This window comes from Heterocephalus glaber, unplaced genomic scaffold, assembly GCF_053883595.1.
Source record: "Heterocephalus glaber isolate CG9 unplaced genomic scaffold, H.glaber_assembly_v1.0 deba00001587, whole genome shotgun sequence".
NCBI classification, from domain to species: domain Eukaryota; kingdom Metazoa; phylum Chordata; class Mammalia; order Rodentia; family Bathyergidae; genus Heterocephalus; species Heterocephalus glaber.
The window spans coordinates 1077352-1090719 of record NW_028258365.1 but is presented as its reverse complement, the minus strand read 5'-3'; the positions used below and the strand labels follow the sequence as shown (position 1 = coordinate 1090719).

General features: G+C 40.3%; 1 protein-coding gene across 1 annotated transcript in view; it reads right to left on the bottom strand.

The window, feature by feature from the left end:
• The window catches only part of Il15 (interleukin 15), an 83643-nt gene extending 70766 nt beyond the window's left edge, over window positions 1–12877 (bottom strand). Inside the window, exon 1 of the mRNA XM_004868894.4 lies at window positions 12291–12877. The gene's annotated coding sequence lies outside the window, so the exon portion shown is untranslated. The remainder of the gene's footprint in view (window positions 1–12290) is intronic.
• Between the last annotated feature and the right edge of the window lie 491 nt (window positions 12878–13368).

Here is a 13368-nt window from a genome sequence, read left to right as displayed (position 1 = left end):
GCAGATCAAGTAGATTTCAAACCAACACTGATTAAGAGAGACGAAGGACATCACATCCTTGTAAAGCAAAGAATCCTAGAGGAAGAGATGACAATCATAAATATCTATGCACCAAACACTAGTGCACCCAACTATATAAAACAAATACTAACAGACATGAAAAGCCATATATGCACTAATACAATTGTAGGGGGGACCTCAACACCCCAGTGTCACAAATAGATAGATCAACTAGACTAAAAATAAGTAATGAAATACTAGAACTCAATTGAACTCTTGAACAAATGAATTTAACAGACGTTTACAGAGTCTTCCACCCCACAAAATCAGAATACACATTCTTCTCAGCTGCACATGGGTCATTCTCAATAATAGACCACATACTCACACATAGAACATGTTTAAGTAAGTGCAAAGGAATTGAAGTTATCCCTTATATATTTTCAGACCATAGTGCGATGAAATTGGAGATCCATAGCAAAAGAAACTCAAAAACTGTCATAAACACATGGAAATTGAACAACACACTTCTCAGTAACCAATGGGTCACAGAGGAAATTAAAGAAGAAATCAGACAGTTCCTTCAATTAAATGACAATGACAATACAACATATTGGAATCTATGGGACACAATGAAAGCAGTCTTACGAGGGAAATTCATAGCAGTGAATATGCATATTAGGAAAACAGAATGAGCCCAATTAAACAACCTGATGCTGAACCTCAAGCTTCTAGAAAAAGAACAGCAGGACAACCCCAGAGCTCATACAAGGGAGGAAATTATTAAGATCAGAGGAGAAATCAATGCAATGGAGACTAAGAGAATGATACAAAAAAATCAATGAAGCCAAGAGTTGGTTCTTTGAAAGAATAAACAAAATTGACAAACCTTTAGCCAACCTTGTCAGAAAAAGGAAAGAAAAGGCCCAAATCCATGCAATTAGGAATGAAAAGGGTGAAATTACAACAGACCCAGCAGAAATCCAGAGGATCATCAAAACCTACTTCCAGAACCTATACGCCAATAAGATGGACAACATAGAAGACATGGACAGATTCCTAGACACATATGATTTACCAAAGTTGAACGAAGAAGACCTAAAAATTCTGAACACCCCAGTATCAACCAATGAAATTGAAAATGTAATTAAAAACTTATCAACTAAGAAAAGCCTGGGCCCTGATGTCTTCACTGCTGAATTCTACAAGACATTTAGAGAGGAACTGCTGCCACTACTGTTTAAACTCTTCAATGAAACTGAAAGGGAAGCAATACTCCCAAATTCATTCCTGGAAGCAAGCATCACCTTGATCCCCAAAGCAGAGAAAGACCCAACCGAAAAAGAGAACTATAGGCCAATCTCACTAATGAACATAGATGCAAAAATCATTAATAAGATAATGGCAAACAGAATGTGAAAGATCATCAAGAAGATCATACACCCTGATCAAGTGGGATTCATCCCAGGGATGCAGGGATGGTTCAATATACGAAAATCAATCAATGTAATACACTGTATCAATAGAGCCAAGGACAAAAACCATATGATTATCTCCATAGACACAGAAAAACCATTTCACAAAATCCAACATGCATTTATGATAAAAATCCTACAAAAAATTGGAATAGATGGTCTCTACCTCAAACTGATAGAAGCCATCTATGAAAAACCAACAGCCAATATCATACTAAATGGTCATAAACTGAAATCCTTCACACTAAGATCAGGAACAAGACAAGGATGTCCACTATCACCACTCTTGTTCAATATAGTTCTGGAAACATTAGCCACAGCAATTAGAAAAGGGAAAGAAATAAAAGGAATAAAGGTAAGAAATGAAGAAGTCAAATTGTCATTATTTGCAGATGACATGATACTCTATATAGAAGACCCCAAGAACTCCACCAAAAGTCTTCTAGACTTAATAACCAAATTCAGTCAAGTAGCTGATTACAAGGTCAACACACAAAAATCAATAGCTTTCCTCTACACGAATGACAGACTCACTGAGAGAGAAATAGGGCAAATAATTCCTTTCACAATAGCATCCAAAAAACTGAAATACCTAGGAATCATCCTAACAAAAGAAATCAAAGACCTCTTCTCTGAAAACTATGGCATTCTGAAAAGAGAGATTGAATATGATATCAGAAAATGGACAGACATCCCCTGCTCCTGGGTAGGAAGGATTAATATAGTGAAAATGGCCATACTTCCAAAATTGCTATATAGATTTAATGCAATTCCCATTGAGATCCCAGCAGCATACTTCATGGACCTTGAGAAAACAATCCACAAATTCATTTGGAATAAGAAGAGACCCAGAATAGCAAAAGCAATTCTAGGTAACAGAGGTATGGCAGGGGGTATCACAATCCCCAACTTGAATCTATACTACAAAGCTACTGTGAAAAAAAAAGGCATGGTCTTGGCAAAGAAACAGACCTGAGGACCAGTGGAACAGATTAGAAGATGCAGAAACAACGCCAGACACACTCAGCCATGTCATCTTTGATAAAGGAGCTAAACACCCTCACTGGAGGAAAGATAGCCTCTTTAATATATGGTGCTGGAAAAATTGGGTTTCAACTTGCCAAAGATTAAAACTAGACCTATATCTCTTGCCATGCACTAAAGTAAAATTGAAAATGATCTAAAGATTAAAATAGAAATGCTGAACCAGCTGGAACAGAGGTTAAGTAGAACTCTTAAAGACATCAGTGTAGGAAAAGATTTTATAAACAAAACCTCAGTTGCCGGTGAACTAGCACAAACAATGAACAAGTGGGATCTCTTCTTATTGAAAAGCTTCTGCACAGCAAGAGAAACCACCAACTGTGTGAAGAGACAACCCACAATGTGGGAAAAAATCTCCACCTGCTTTTCCTCAGACAAAGGTCTATTATCTCGAATCTATAAAGAATTTAAAAAGATCAGACCTCCCAAATTTAAAGACCCAATCCGAAAACGGGCATCTGAAATGAACAGACATTTCTCAGACAAAGAAGTAGAAATAACAAATAAATACATGAAAAAATCTTCAACATCACTGGTCATTTGAGAGATGCAAATGAAAACAAAGCTGAGATTCCATCTCACTCCAGAAAGAATGGCTGCTATCATGAAATCAACCAATAACAAATGCTGGTGGGGCTGTGGGGAAAGAGGAACCCTGCTCCACTGCTGGTAGGAGTGTAGACTGGTGCAACCACTGTGGAAATCAGGATGGAGATACCTCAAAGAACTAGGACTGGAAGTCCCATTTGACCCCACTATTCCTCTGCTGGAGATCTTCCCCAAAGAATTGAAAGTATCATACCACAGTGATATATGTGCACCCATGTTCATAGCAGCACAGTTTGTGATAGCTGAAACTTGGAAACAACCCAAATGCCTGTCAACTGGAGACTGGATAAAGAAAATGTGGAGCTTTTTTATAAAATGGAGCACTACTCAGCCATAAAAAATGAGAAATTAGAGACATTTATAGCTAAGTGGATGCACATTGCAGTGATACTCTTAAGTGAAATAAATAGGACACTCGTGTATAAATACCGAAGAGTTTCTCTGGTGTGAGAAACTGAAAGTGTAAATAAGGGCTAAAACATATAATAAGTAATGTTAAATAGGAAGAAAAGGGGCAAAGGGAAAGGAAGTGGGAGAGGCAGGGGAAAGGAAAGGAGGGAATGGGATTAATATGAGAAAATGGAAAAATAGGAACAAAATCTTTGTAAATAGGGAGGGATGGAGGGGTTGAAGGGAGGGCTGGGCAAGGGTGAAAAATAAGAACCAAGAGAGATTATTTAAGGTGCAAATTTCCAATGATGAATGTCATTATACTGTATACCTAAAATGTATCAATGATTAGAATGAATAATCGAAAATACAAAATCAGAAGAAGAGGTCCAAAGGGTAATGGTAGTGGGAGGGGCAGGGGAAAGGAAAGAAGGAAAAAGAAAAATGCTGAGAAATGGAAAAAGTGGAAATAAAGTCTTTGTATATAGGGAAGGCTGGAGGGGGTGAAGGGAGCGCTGGGAATGGGGGAAAAAAAATTAACCAAGATGCATCATGTAAAGGTACAAGTTCCCAAAGGTAAATGTAAATGTGTTGTATACCTAAAATGTACCAATAAAAGAATTTAAGAAAAAAAATTACATAAATCATATAAAGTCCATTGTCTCTTATCTTAGTAGATTAGATCCAAAAGAGCTCTAAAAGCTGAAAGTTTTTCTTTAATTCACTAGTTAACAAAATACAAATTGAGCTGACATAAAACTATTTATGAGTTATATTTAATTTCACTTTTGATGCAGTGTCTCTATGCTTGATACATGCTAAAGGTATCTTACAGGATAGCCAGATAAAATCTGAAAAAAGAAATCTGTATTTCCAAAACCCATTTGACTCTTAAGAGTTCAGATAAGGTAGTACGAACACGGCGCATGTCACACAGTGATAGGTGTATACTGAAGAGGTGAAGCAGGGAATGTTGCTGGGAGTGCACTTTGAAGCACACTAGTCAGGAAAACCTTCATTACACAGGTGATATTCAACCCAATCTGGAAGGAGGTTAGGGAGAGTGTACCATATTTGAGAAAAGAACCAACTCAAAGCTTAGCAAATTCAAAGATAGTCAGACAAGAACATAGCATTACAGTTGATGCATGGAAAAGTTGTCTGTGTGAGTGAATCAGTGACCTAAGGAAGGAGTAGCAGGTGAGGGAAGAAGGGTACAAATCTCCAGGGACATGCAGACCACCCAGGGAAATACAGAATCTGGCTTTCATCATATGATGAGAAGGTAAAGGAGGGTTTTGAATCAAGGAGTGGTATAACCTGATTAATATATTTTAAGAGGCTCACATCTGAGGCAGATATTCTCCCAACATATCTACCATATACCAATCCCTTCCTTCTCTGAACATGTGTAACACTCTAATCATAACAAGAGGGATCTGTGTCCTCTCTACTTGAATAGGAGATGGCATCTGTCTTGTTTTTCCCAAAAGAGTTAGACAAATGTGACTGTGTGGGAATCAACTCCCAGGCCTTAAAAGCCTGCAACTCCTGCTTCCTCTGACAGGAAGTGGACACTATAAGCATCTGACATCCCTGGTACCATCCTGCTATGAAGAAGCCCAATCCAGCCATGTGGTGAGGAAGAAGCAAGGAATCCAGGCGACAGCACATTGCAGGTCCCATGTGCATAACCCAGTGTCACCAACCACCTCAGACACTCACTGAGTCATTCCAGCTGAAGATCCAGGCATTGTGTGGTAGCGAAAGATCATCACCACTTTATCCTGTCCAAATTTTTAAACTTGAGTAAATAAAATGGTTCTTATGGTATACAACTAGGTATGGGGGTGGTTTATTACTTCCCACATGTGTCCTTCCCAGCAGCCTAAGAGGAGCCAACCAGCTGAATGCAGCTCGGATTGCAGAGCCATAGCAAATAATAAATTTCAGAGTTTTTAAAAGCCATGGAGTTCTGGGATGTTGTTTCATTTTGTTCTTGTTTTATGCTGGTTATTTTTACTTCATCAACAGGTAACTGAATAAATGTGGCTGGTGTGCTGTGAACAAGCTACAGTATGAGGGGAAGCAAGGACAGCAGTAGAGAGAACACCAGATCTTGCAGTAATACTTCCACCCGTGATAGTGCCTTGGACCCAGCTGGCAGCAGTGACAAGGGTAAGAGAGTATTTTGGAGGCTTGGCTGAATGACTTGGAAGAAAATTCAGTGTGGTCCCAAGAAAAGATAAGTTAAGGACAGCTCCAAGATTGCCCAGTTAAGTGACTGTGTACCTTAAAGGCCAACTACCATGAAGTACGATGGGAAGAGATAGATTGAAGAGTGAAGTTAGGAATCCAATGATACATACTCAGAAGTGTTAGGTAGACTTTGGACAGGGTCTTCAGTTCGAGGGAGAGGCCACAGCTGGAGATATAAATATATAAACCATCGATCTGAAGGCATTAAAACCCAGGAGACCGAATGAAATCGTACAGGGAATAAATGCAAATGGAGAAAAAGGCCAAGGACTGAGTATTCAAACTGTCCTATGTTTCCAGGAAAGGTGCAGAAAGGAACCAGCAGAAGAGATTGAAATAGTTGCTGGAAGGTAAAAAGGAAATAAAGAGAGAAGGGTGGCCCAGATGCAGAAGTGAAGAATTTTCAGAAAGGGATCAGAGGAAAAGAACTAGGAACTGACTGCTGGGTTTAGCAATGCAGAGATTCTTGCTACCTAGAAAAGTGTACACTCAGGGACCAGCGGGATGACAGCCTGCCTGGTTCAAGAAAGGATGGGAAGAAAGAGACATCAGATAGAGAATGTAGTTAACTTTGGAAGTTTTCTTTTAAAATGTGGGCAGGGAAAATCAAGTGGTGGTGGAAAGAAACACAAGGGGAAAAACATGAGTTTAATTCTTTTCTTAATAGCTGGAATTACTGTATAACTACATGGTATTGTATAACTGCATGGTAATGGGAATTACCTATTATAGGGAGAGGGAAAAAGTGATGGAGAGAAAGAATTACTAGGGCTATTGAGCAGATAAGGGGAATGAGACTAACACATGAAATAGCTGGATGGATTTCTAGCTGGTTTCTTATCTTTAATTTGCCTTTTTCTTCAATAAACTCTACCCCAAGCTAATTTTCCTAAAATACCATTGTAATTAAATTAGTCTAACATTGTTTTTGCAATATTGTTTATATCTCTCCTACCTCCCTTACCTTTTTCCACTCAGCAATTCAAATTTGAATAATCTGATTGACTCTCATTGAAATCAATACAAATGAAATTCATAACTATCCCTCTGCTAGACACACAGGACATACTTGTCTTTATGCAAAGCATAAGTGTGGAGGCAGATGCATAAGAAAATAAATGTGCAGGTGTAATCTCAGCGATTTTGGAGAATGAAGCAGGGGGACCTTGGATTGAGGCCACCCTGAGAAAATTGGCCGGACTCTCTCAAAATAAAAGCTAAAAGGATCTAGGGATGTAGTTTAGTACAAAGGCCCTAAGTTCAATTCCTGGTGCAGCAATAAATAAATAAACAAACTTATAGACACACAAAATATTATTAAAGGAATGTATATGGCACCAAATAAGCTCATAAAAGGAAAAATCATAAATCTGTCTGAGGCGTAAACAGAGGCAGCAAAAGCTGAAGAGGGTGGGGATGTTTTGAGCAGGACTCATGAAGGCTGACAATGAAGGACCAGTGTGTGCAGAACCCAGAGGCCCGGGAGAGGAAATGAAGGGAACCTGCAGTCTCCCCAAGCCCCTGTGAAGATTCCTTGCCTAAGGCTGTCTTTGGGCAGCTTCCTGGGGCTCCCTGCCTGACTTGCACACTTTGCCTTAAGCACAATAAGTCACGCTAATCCAGAATCCAAGGGAAGGGTGCAGGGGTAGGTTGAATAGACCAGAAATCTCCTAAGTGAAAAGCAAGCACTTCGGGGGGCACCCTAGCAAGGCTACATTGTGTAGGCACAGAATTCTACGGGAACTACTTTCCACATTCGCTTCACCGAGGCCCTCTTCAGCAGTGACCCAGTGCTGCTCCTAATGTGCCCGAGGAAGGCAGATTTCTAGGCAGTTCTCCTTTCCCACTTCCCCTTTCCTAACAACCCTTTCCCCATTGAGTCACAAAAGAAAGACAAGTTCCTCTCTCCTGCCCAATCTCACTATATGCCCTGCCTCCCCAAGGCAACACCCACAGAGGCAATTTTAAAGGCTGATGCAAAAGAAAATTTTAATAAGAACACTGATATCAAGCATATGCACTTCTATAATACACATTTAAAATATAGTTTTAGTTTTATTCCCACTAACTATTAAAAGTTAAAGGGTTATTTTGATTAATTGTGTACTACTCATATTTAAAACAACATAACCAAGGATACTTTTTAACAATAAAAATCCCTTAAAAACTTAAGTTTTGATGTATATACTTATTTTTACTGTAGAGGAGTAAGGAAAACAAAAAACTGGAAAATATATTGCAAGATCCCTAGCTGTGAAATGTTCAATGAAGGGATAATGCCTTGAAAATTTTAGAGGTCAGTGCCAACAGTCTGAAGAGGCTGCTTCACTTTAGTATATGTGCTGCCCCAGGGAGCACAGGGGGAACTTCCTTTCTCAAGTTTCAATTAGAAAGGATATGCACAATGCCAATCAAAGAAAAGGATAATTCAGGACTTAGGTCCTCTTTGAGCTTATTTTATATGCTAAAATGATTAACAGAGCTTCTTCTTCTCCCCCTCCAATCTTGTGATTAACATTCAATCTCCTTCGAGGACCATTTTCAGTTTCTATTCCTTCATTTAGCGAAATAATTCCTATCACTTTCCTGATGTTGTTAACCTGTAAAGACTCTGAAGAACCATTAGCACTGGGAGAAGACACAACTATGCAGTGCATTCAGACTTTGGATTCCACTTTTATATGGTCTTATATAGTCCCCTCCCCATGCAGTAAGATAAAACCCCAAGCAGGTGGATATAAATACATTGCCTTCAGATACAACTGTGAACAAAATAATGTTGTTGAACTGAACTGAGCTCAAAAAGCCTCTTTTTTCCTATTTTTCATTTCGGCACTGAATAACTTTTTATATGAGAAACCAAATTATAAATAAAGGGCAAAATAAAAGATAACATAAAGTAGGGAAATAGATCTTTTTCAGATGGGAAATGGACCAAGAGAGGGAAGGAGAGGGAGGGAAGGAAGGGAAAAGGGAAGAAAAAAGAAATTAAGACGTGTTATGTACAGGTACCAAATCCACACAAGGAATGGAAAGATTATGTTTTGCAAACAAATACTAATAAAAGATAAAGCATTGTAAAGAGGATATCATTCTTAACATAAAGCAATGTAATGAATAACATTATATTACCCTAAATGAGGCCCTATTTCATGGCAAGGATATGGGCATTTTATTTTTTGTTATACTGTACACCTGACTTTTCCTAGAAAAGAAAACATGAAATTCAAAAAAGAAAAGGGTAAGAGAGCTCATTGACTTTGAAATCAAAATAAATTTCAGCAGAGTATCTTGCTAGGAAGTCCTAATCTAAATGAAATTCTGCATGCAACAATCTTTTTTTCCTTGTTTGACAGCCAGGATTAAAACACAATGGTTATTAGAATTCAATGAGGTCACGCAGAAGAAATACCAGCAAGGTGCCTGAAACATAGCCCCTTAGCATTTTCTGTAACTTTCAGATTCATATTAGGTTCCTACTAGAATGATACTGTTAATAACAATAATTTGTACTTCAGTTTCTCTTTCAAGATATCTTGGCTACCCCATCTCCTTATTCATTATAGTCTGGAAGGAGAATAGAAAATAATCCCTTATATCTATCCCCAGCTGTTAACAAGTGATATATTCTATGTAAGCATACATATGCACATATCCATAACCATATAAGATACATACATATATGTTATATACATATGCTTGATAATTAGTGAGAATTATCATCAAATTATTAATTACATTCCACTACTCATTAAATCCACAAAGTCTCTCTCAGTTCCTCTACAGAACTTTCCATCCAACCACTTCAGCAAGCATTTAAGCAATGTTCAGTCTCAATAATCTTTTGTTTTTTGTTTGTTTGTTGTTTGTTTTTTGAGACAAAGTCCCACTATGTAGGCCAGATCAGGTTGGCCTTGAACTCATTATGTAGTCCAGGCTGACCCTGAACTCATGACAATCCTCTTGCCTCAGCCTCCTGAGTGCTGGGATTACAGGCATGCACCACCGTGCCCAGCTCAATTTCAATATTCTTATGCAATTACTGTTATGACTGAGTGAGTAAATCTGAGAACTAATGTTGAGCTAGACAAAGAAACTGGCTTCTTGCCAATGCTGCCACCATAGAAGCTTCTGAAAAGGGGAGTTCCCAAATAGTTAACTGGAGTTGCCAAACAATAGGGACTTCTTACCTGCTGATCACTCCATGACTCCTGGCATTCTACTCTGATAGACAGATACAGATATATGAAGGTGTGGTTGAAAAAATATAGTGAATGTTTACATTTTTAAATATTACAGTAAAAGGCATACTGCCATTAATCCCCCTCCAAATACTCACCTTCCCATACAACACTTTTACACCATTGCTCCTAACATTTCCTAGACCAGTTCTGGAAGTCTCCTTCCATGAGTGTCTTTAGGTGCTCTGTCAGAGTTGCCCAGATGTCCTGAATTGACTCAGACTGTTTATCTTTCATGGTTATTTTGACTTTCAGGCATAGCCAAAGGTGACATGGTAGAAGATCCATGAATAAGGTGGATGAGGACACACTGTAAAGTTTTTATCAGTTTTCCTTCCTACTGGATAACACTCAACAGCAGCATTGACCATATATTTGATCACACCTCATAAAAACACTCATGAAAGAGAACTCTCAGAATTGCTTCTGAAGGTGGCAAGAATAATGGGATATGTATGTTTGAAGTGAGGGGAAGTATTTTGAAGGGGATTAATGGCAATGAGTCATTTAAAGTAATAATGTCTTAAAATTTAAATGTTCACTGTACATTTTGATCACTCCATGTACAGCTTAATCCAAATTTGTCTATTATTCATCAATCAAACAGCAGAAACTGATGCAAATTACACAAGTACTTTCATATGTGGACCATAAAAGAAAATGTCCAAGGAACCAAACATATACGGATATTAATGTGAATATTACTTGATTATAAAGATATTAAATAGATAATTAATAATGTCCATTACACAAGTACCATATAAGTGGTACTTTAAAGCCAACGTTTTAGTGTCGTAACACTGTCTTGAAATGAAATCATTGTCACTGTCAAATTATAGAAAATATTTCAATAGGAATAATATCATTCTTTAAAAATGCCAACAATCACACCTGTCGAAGTTGGAGTCCTAGTTGTGCCAACTTTCTAGCTCTGTGATCTTGGGGAAGTTATTTAATTACTGTATACATCAATTTCCTCAGCTATAAAATCCAATCTCTACCACATGTTCATGTTGATGATTTTTTTTTAAATGCACAGTGAAAACAATGTTTGGTATGTAAGGACTCATAGATGTCGTTATTTACTCACATTATTGGCCAAAACTCAAATTGTGTATCTGAAGACAGCTCTGTCTATATCATCATTAAAAAAAGCTTCAGAAGAACAGTTAACAAAACAGAAGGTTCTAGGAGAAACGGGAAGAAAAGGACAGTTTTCTAAGTTCTAAAAATTTTAACTGTCTGGGTCAAAGACATATTAGAAACAGGAATTCAGGGCTCCTTCTACAGCCTTTCTGAAATCCTTCAGAGGCAGCAAACCTGAGATTAAGAAATCCAAGGTTAAAACCTTCCATTTCCAAACTCTTATTTCATTAAACTTGAAACCACTGTTTCTCTCCATCCTCCATCCTCCATAGCTGATAAACATATTTCATTGATAAACACTGTAACGGAGCTGTCGACATTTGATATACTAATTGCAGGGATTAAAACAAAAAGCATCATTTAAAAACAGAACTGTAGTTCCACTCCAAATCATCAGAAAGCAGTGACACAAAAATAAGCCCATAAGACTCTGCCTATCAGAAGCTGTGGGCCTGCAGTCAATCTAACCCTTTCTTGCCACTGTTGCAAGACACATCAAACAGCAGGAGAAATCCGAGTCTAATTAAAATTCGGCCTAGTTAATAACACCGAAATCTCAGGATGAGTACTACTTGCAAGTGGGGTCATGTCAGTAACATAATATTAGAAAGTAGGTTTTTTTAAAAAGTCTACTGGAAAATAGCTGCTCACAACCACTTTGCTTCGAGTTCCACCTTCTGACTCATCCTTAAGAGTCTACTGTTAGCCATCCTTCAAGAATCACTTTCTTTACAAATACTTTTAAGTTATCATAATTTTAAATGCATGGAATTGCATAAATAAAATACAAGTGAATTGTACTCTTTTGCAATATACAGTCGCAATAACACTTGAAGAAATTAACTGGATGTTCTTTTAAAGATCCTTTGAATAAGAACTTTATGTCAATACAATTTGCCTGCATTTCCTCCAGTTTGTTCTGGCATTCCAGATAACTGTTGAAGGGAAAAAGCGGCTTGTGCGGAGCCGTCGCTAAGGCAGACTCAGGCCTACTTGCCAAGCACTGCCTATTCCTACACATTTCTCGCCCCAGAAGACCTGTCCGGATCAGAGAAAGGAGTAATTTCTTTTGCAAAAGCAGCAGCCACAGCGAGTTTCAAAGGCACAAGGAGGAAGAGAGCGGTACCTTTCTTGACTTTTCTGAGCTTGTCTAGGTTCAAATCTCGGCGCTCAGGGCTCCCAGACCATGTCTTCTTGGAAACACGGGCGTGGCAGGGGCAGCGGGGCGCGTGTCGCTCACCCTCCGCCACCCTGAGCGGGTCCGAGGGGCGCAGGGCGCGGAGCCCAGCTACCGCCCGTGCGCAGCGGGGAGCGCGGGGCGCCCTGGAGAAGCGCACCGGGCGCAGGGAGCCACCGTCTACGCCCGTGCAGGGGCGGGAGGATGGGGCAGAGACTACGAGCAAAATAAAGGGTCAGAAGGGGAAAAACAACTCTGTACGTAGCACAATTCAAAACTGGAGTCCTGGTCCAGAGGGCGGGACGGCCGGCCGGCGGCTAGTGCGGACCAGTGGGTGAGGAGAACCAGAGTCGGGAGGGGCCGGCGCGTAGGCATTCGGGGAAAATTCCAGCGCCCTGCGAACTACCAATGCCTCCCCTCTCCGGGCGGGCAGTTCGCGCCCCGTACCTCCTGGGAGCTGTAGCCAGCGCACCCGACTAGGGGCCAGGGCTCAGCTGGGATCCCCGCCCTGGCCACCTTCCCCCGGGGAGTACCCACCCCGAGCGAAAGGAAAAGCGAAACAGAAAGAGCCGGGATCAGAGGCCAAGACAAACACCTCCGGCGAGGCTGGGGAGGGGGGCACGGTCGCGCGCTCCCGGAAGACCGCCCCAGGTGTTCCCAGGAGCTCGGCGGGTTTCTGCCACCTCCAGGGTCGGGGGCACAGAAACTGAAGGGCGAGAGAGGAAGGGAGGAGCGCCAGCCACCTGCCTCGCCTCCACTTCCTGAGACACCTGCGGAGAATTCCCAAGGAGAGGCACGGCCTGAAGCCCAGCAGAGCCTGTCCACAGGTCGGCACCGCCTGGGCGTCATCGAAAGCCCGGGACACGGGCACGGAGTGTGCCCGGAGGAAGGGAAAGGGCATGGAAGCAGCACGGGCAGCTGCTCCAGACCTGCTTGTTGGCCGGCCTCACAGGCTGAAGGAGTTTGTGAGTTTTTACACAACATCTAGGTGACCGATTTGGCCAAGTCAGTTGGCAGGGACAGTAGA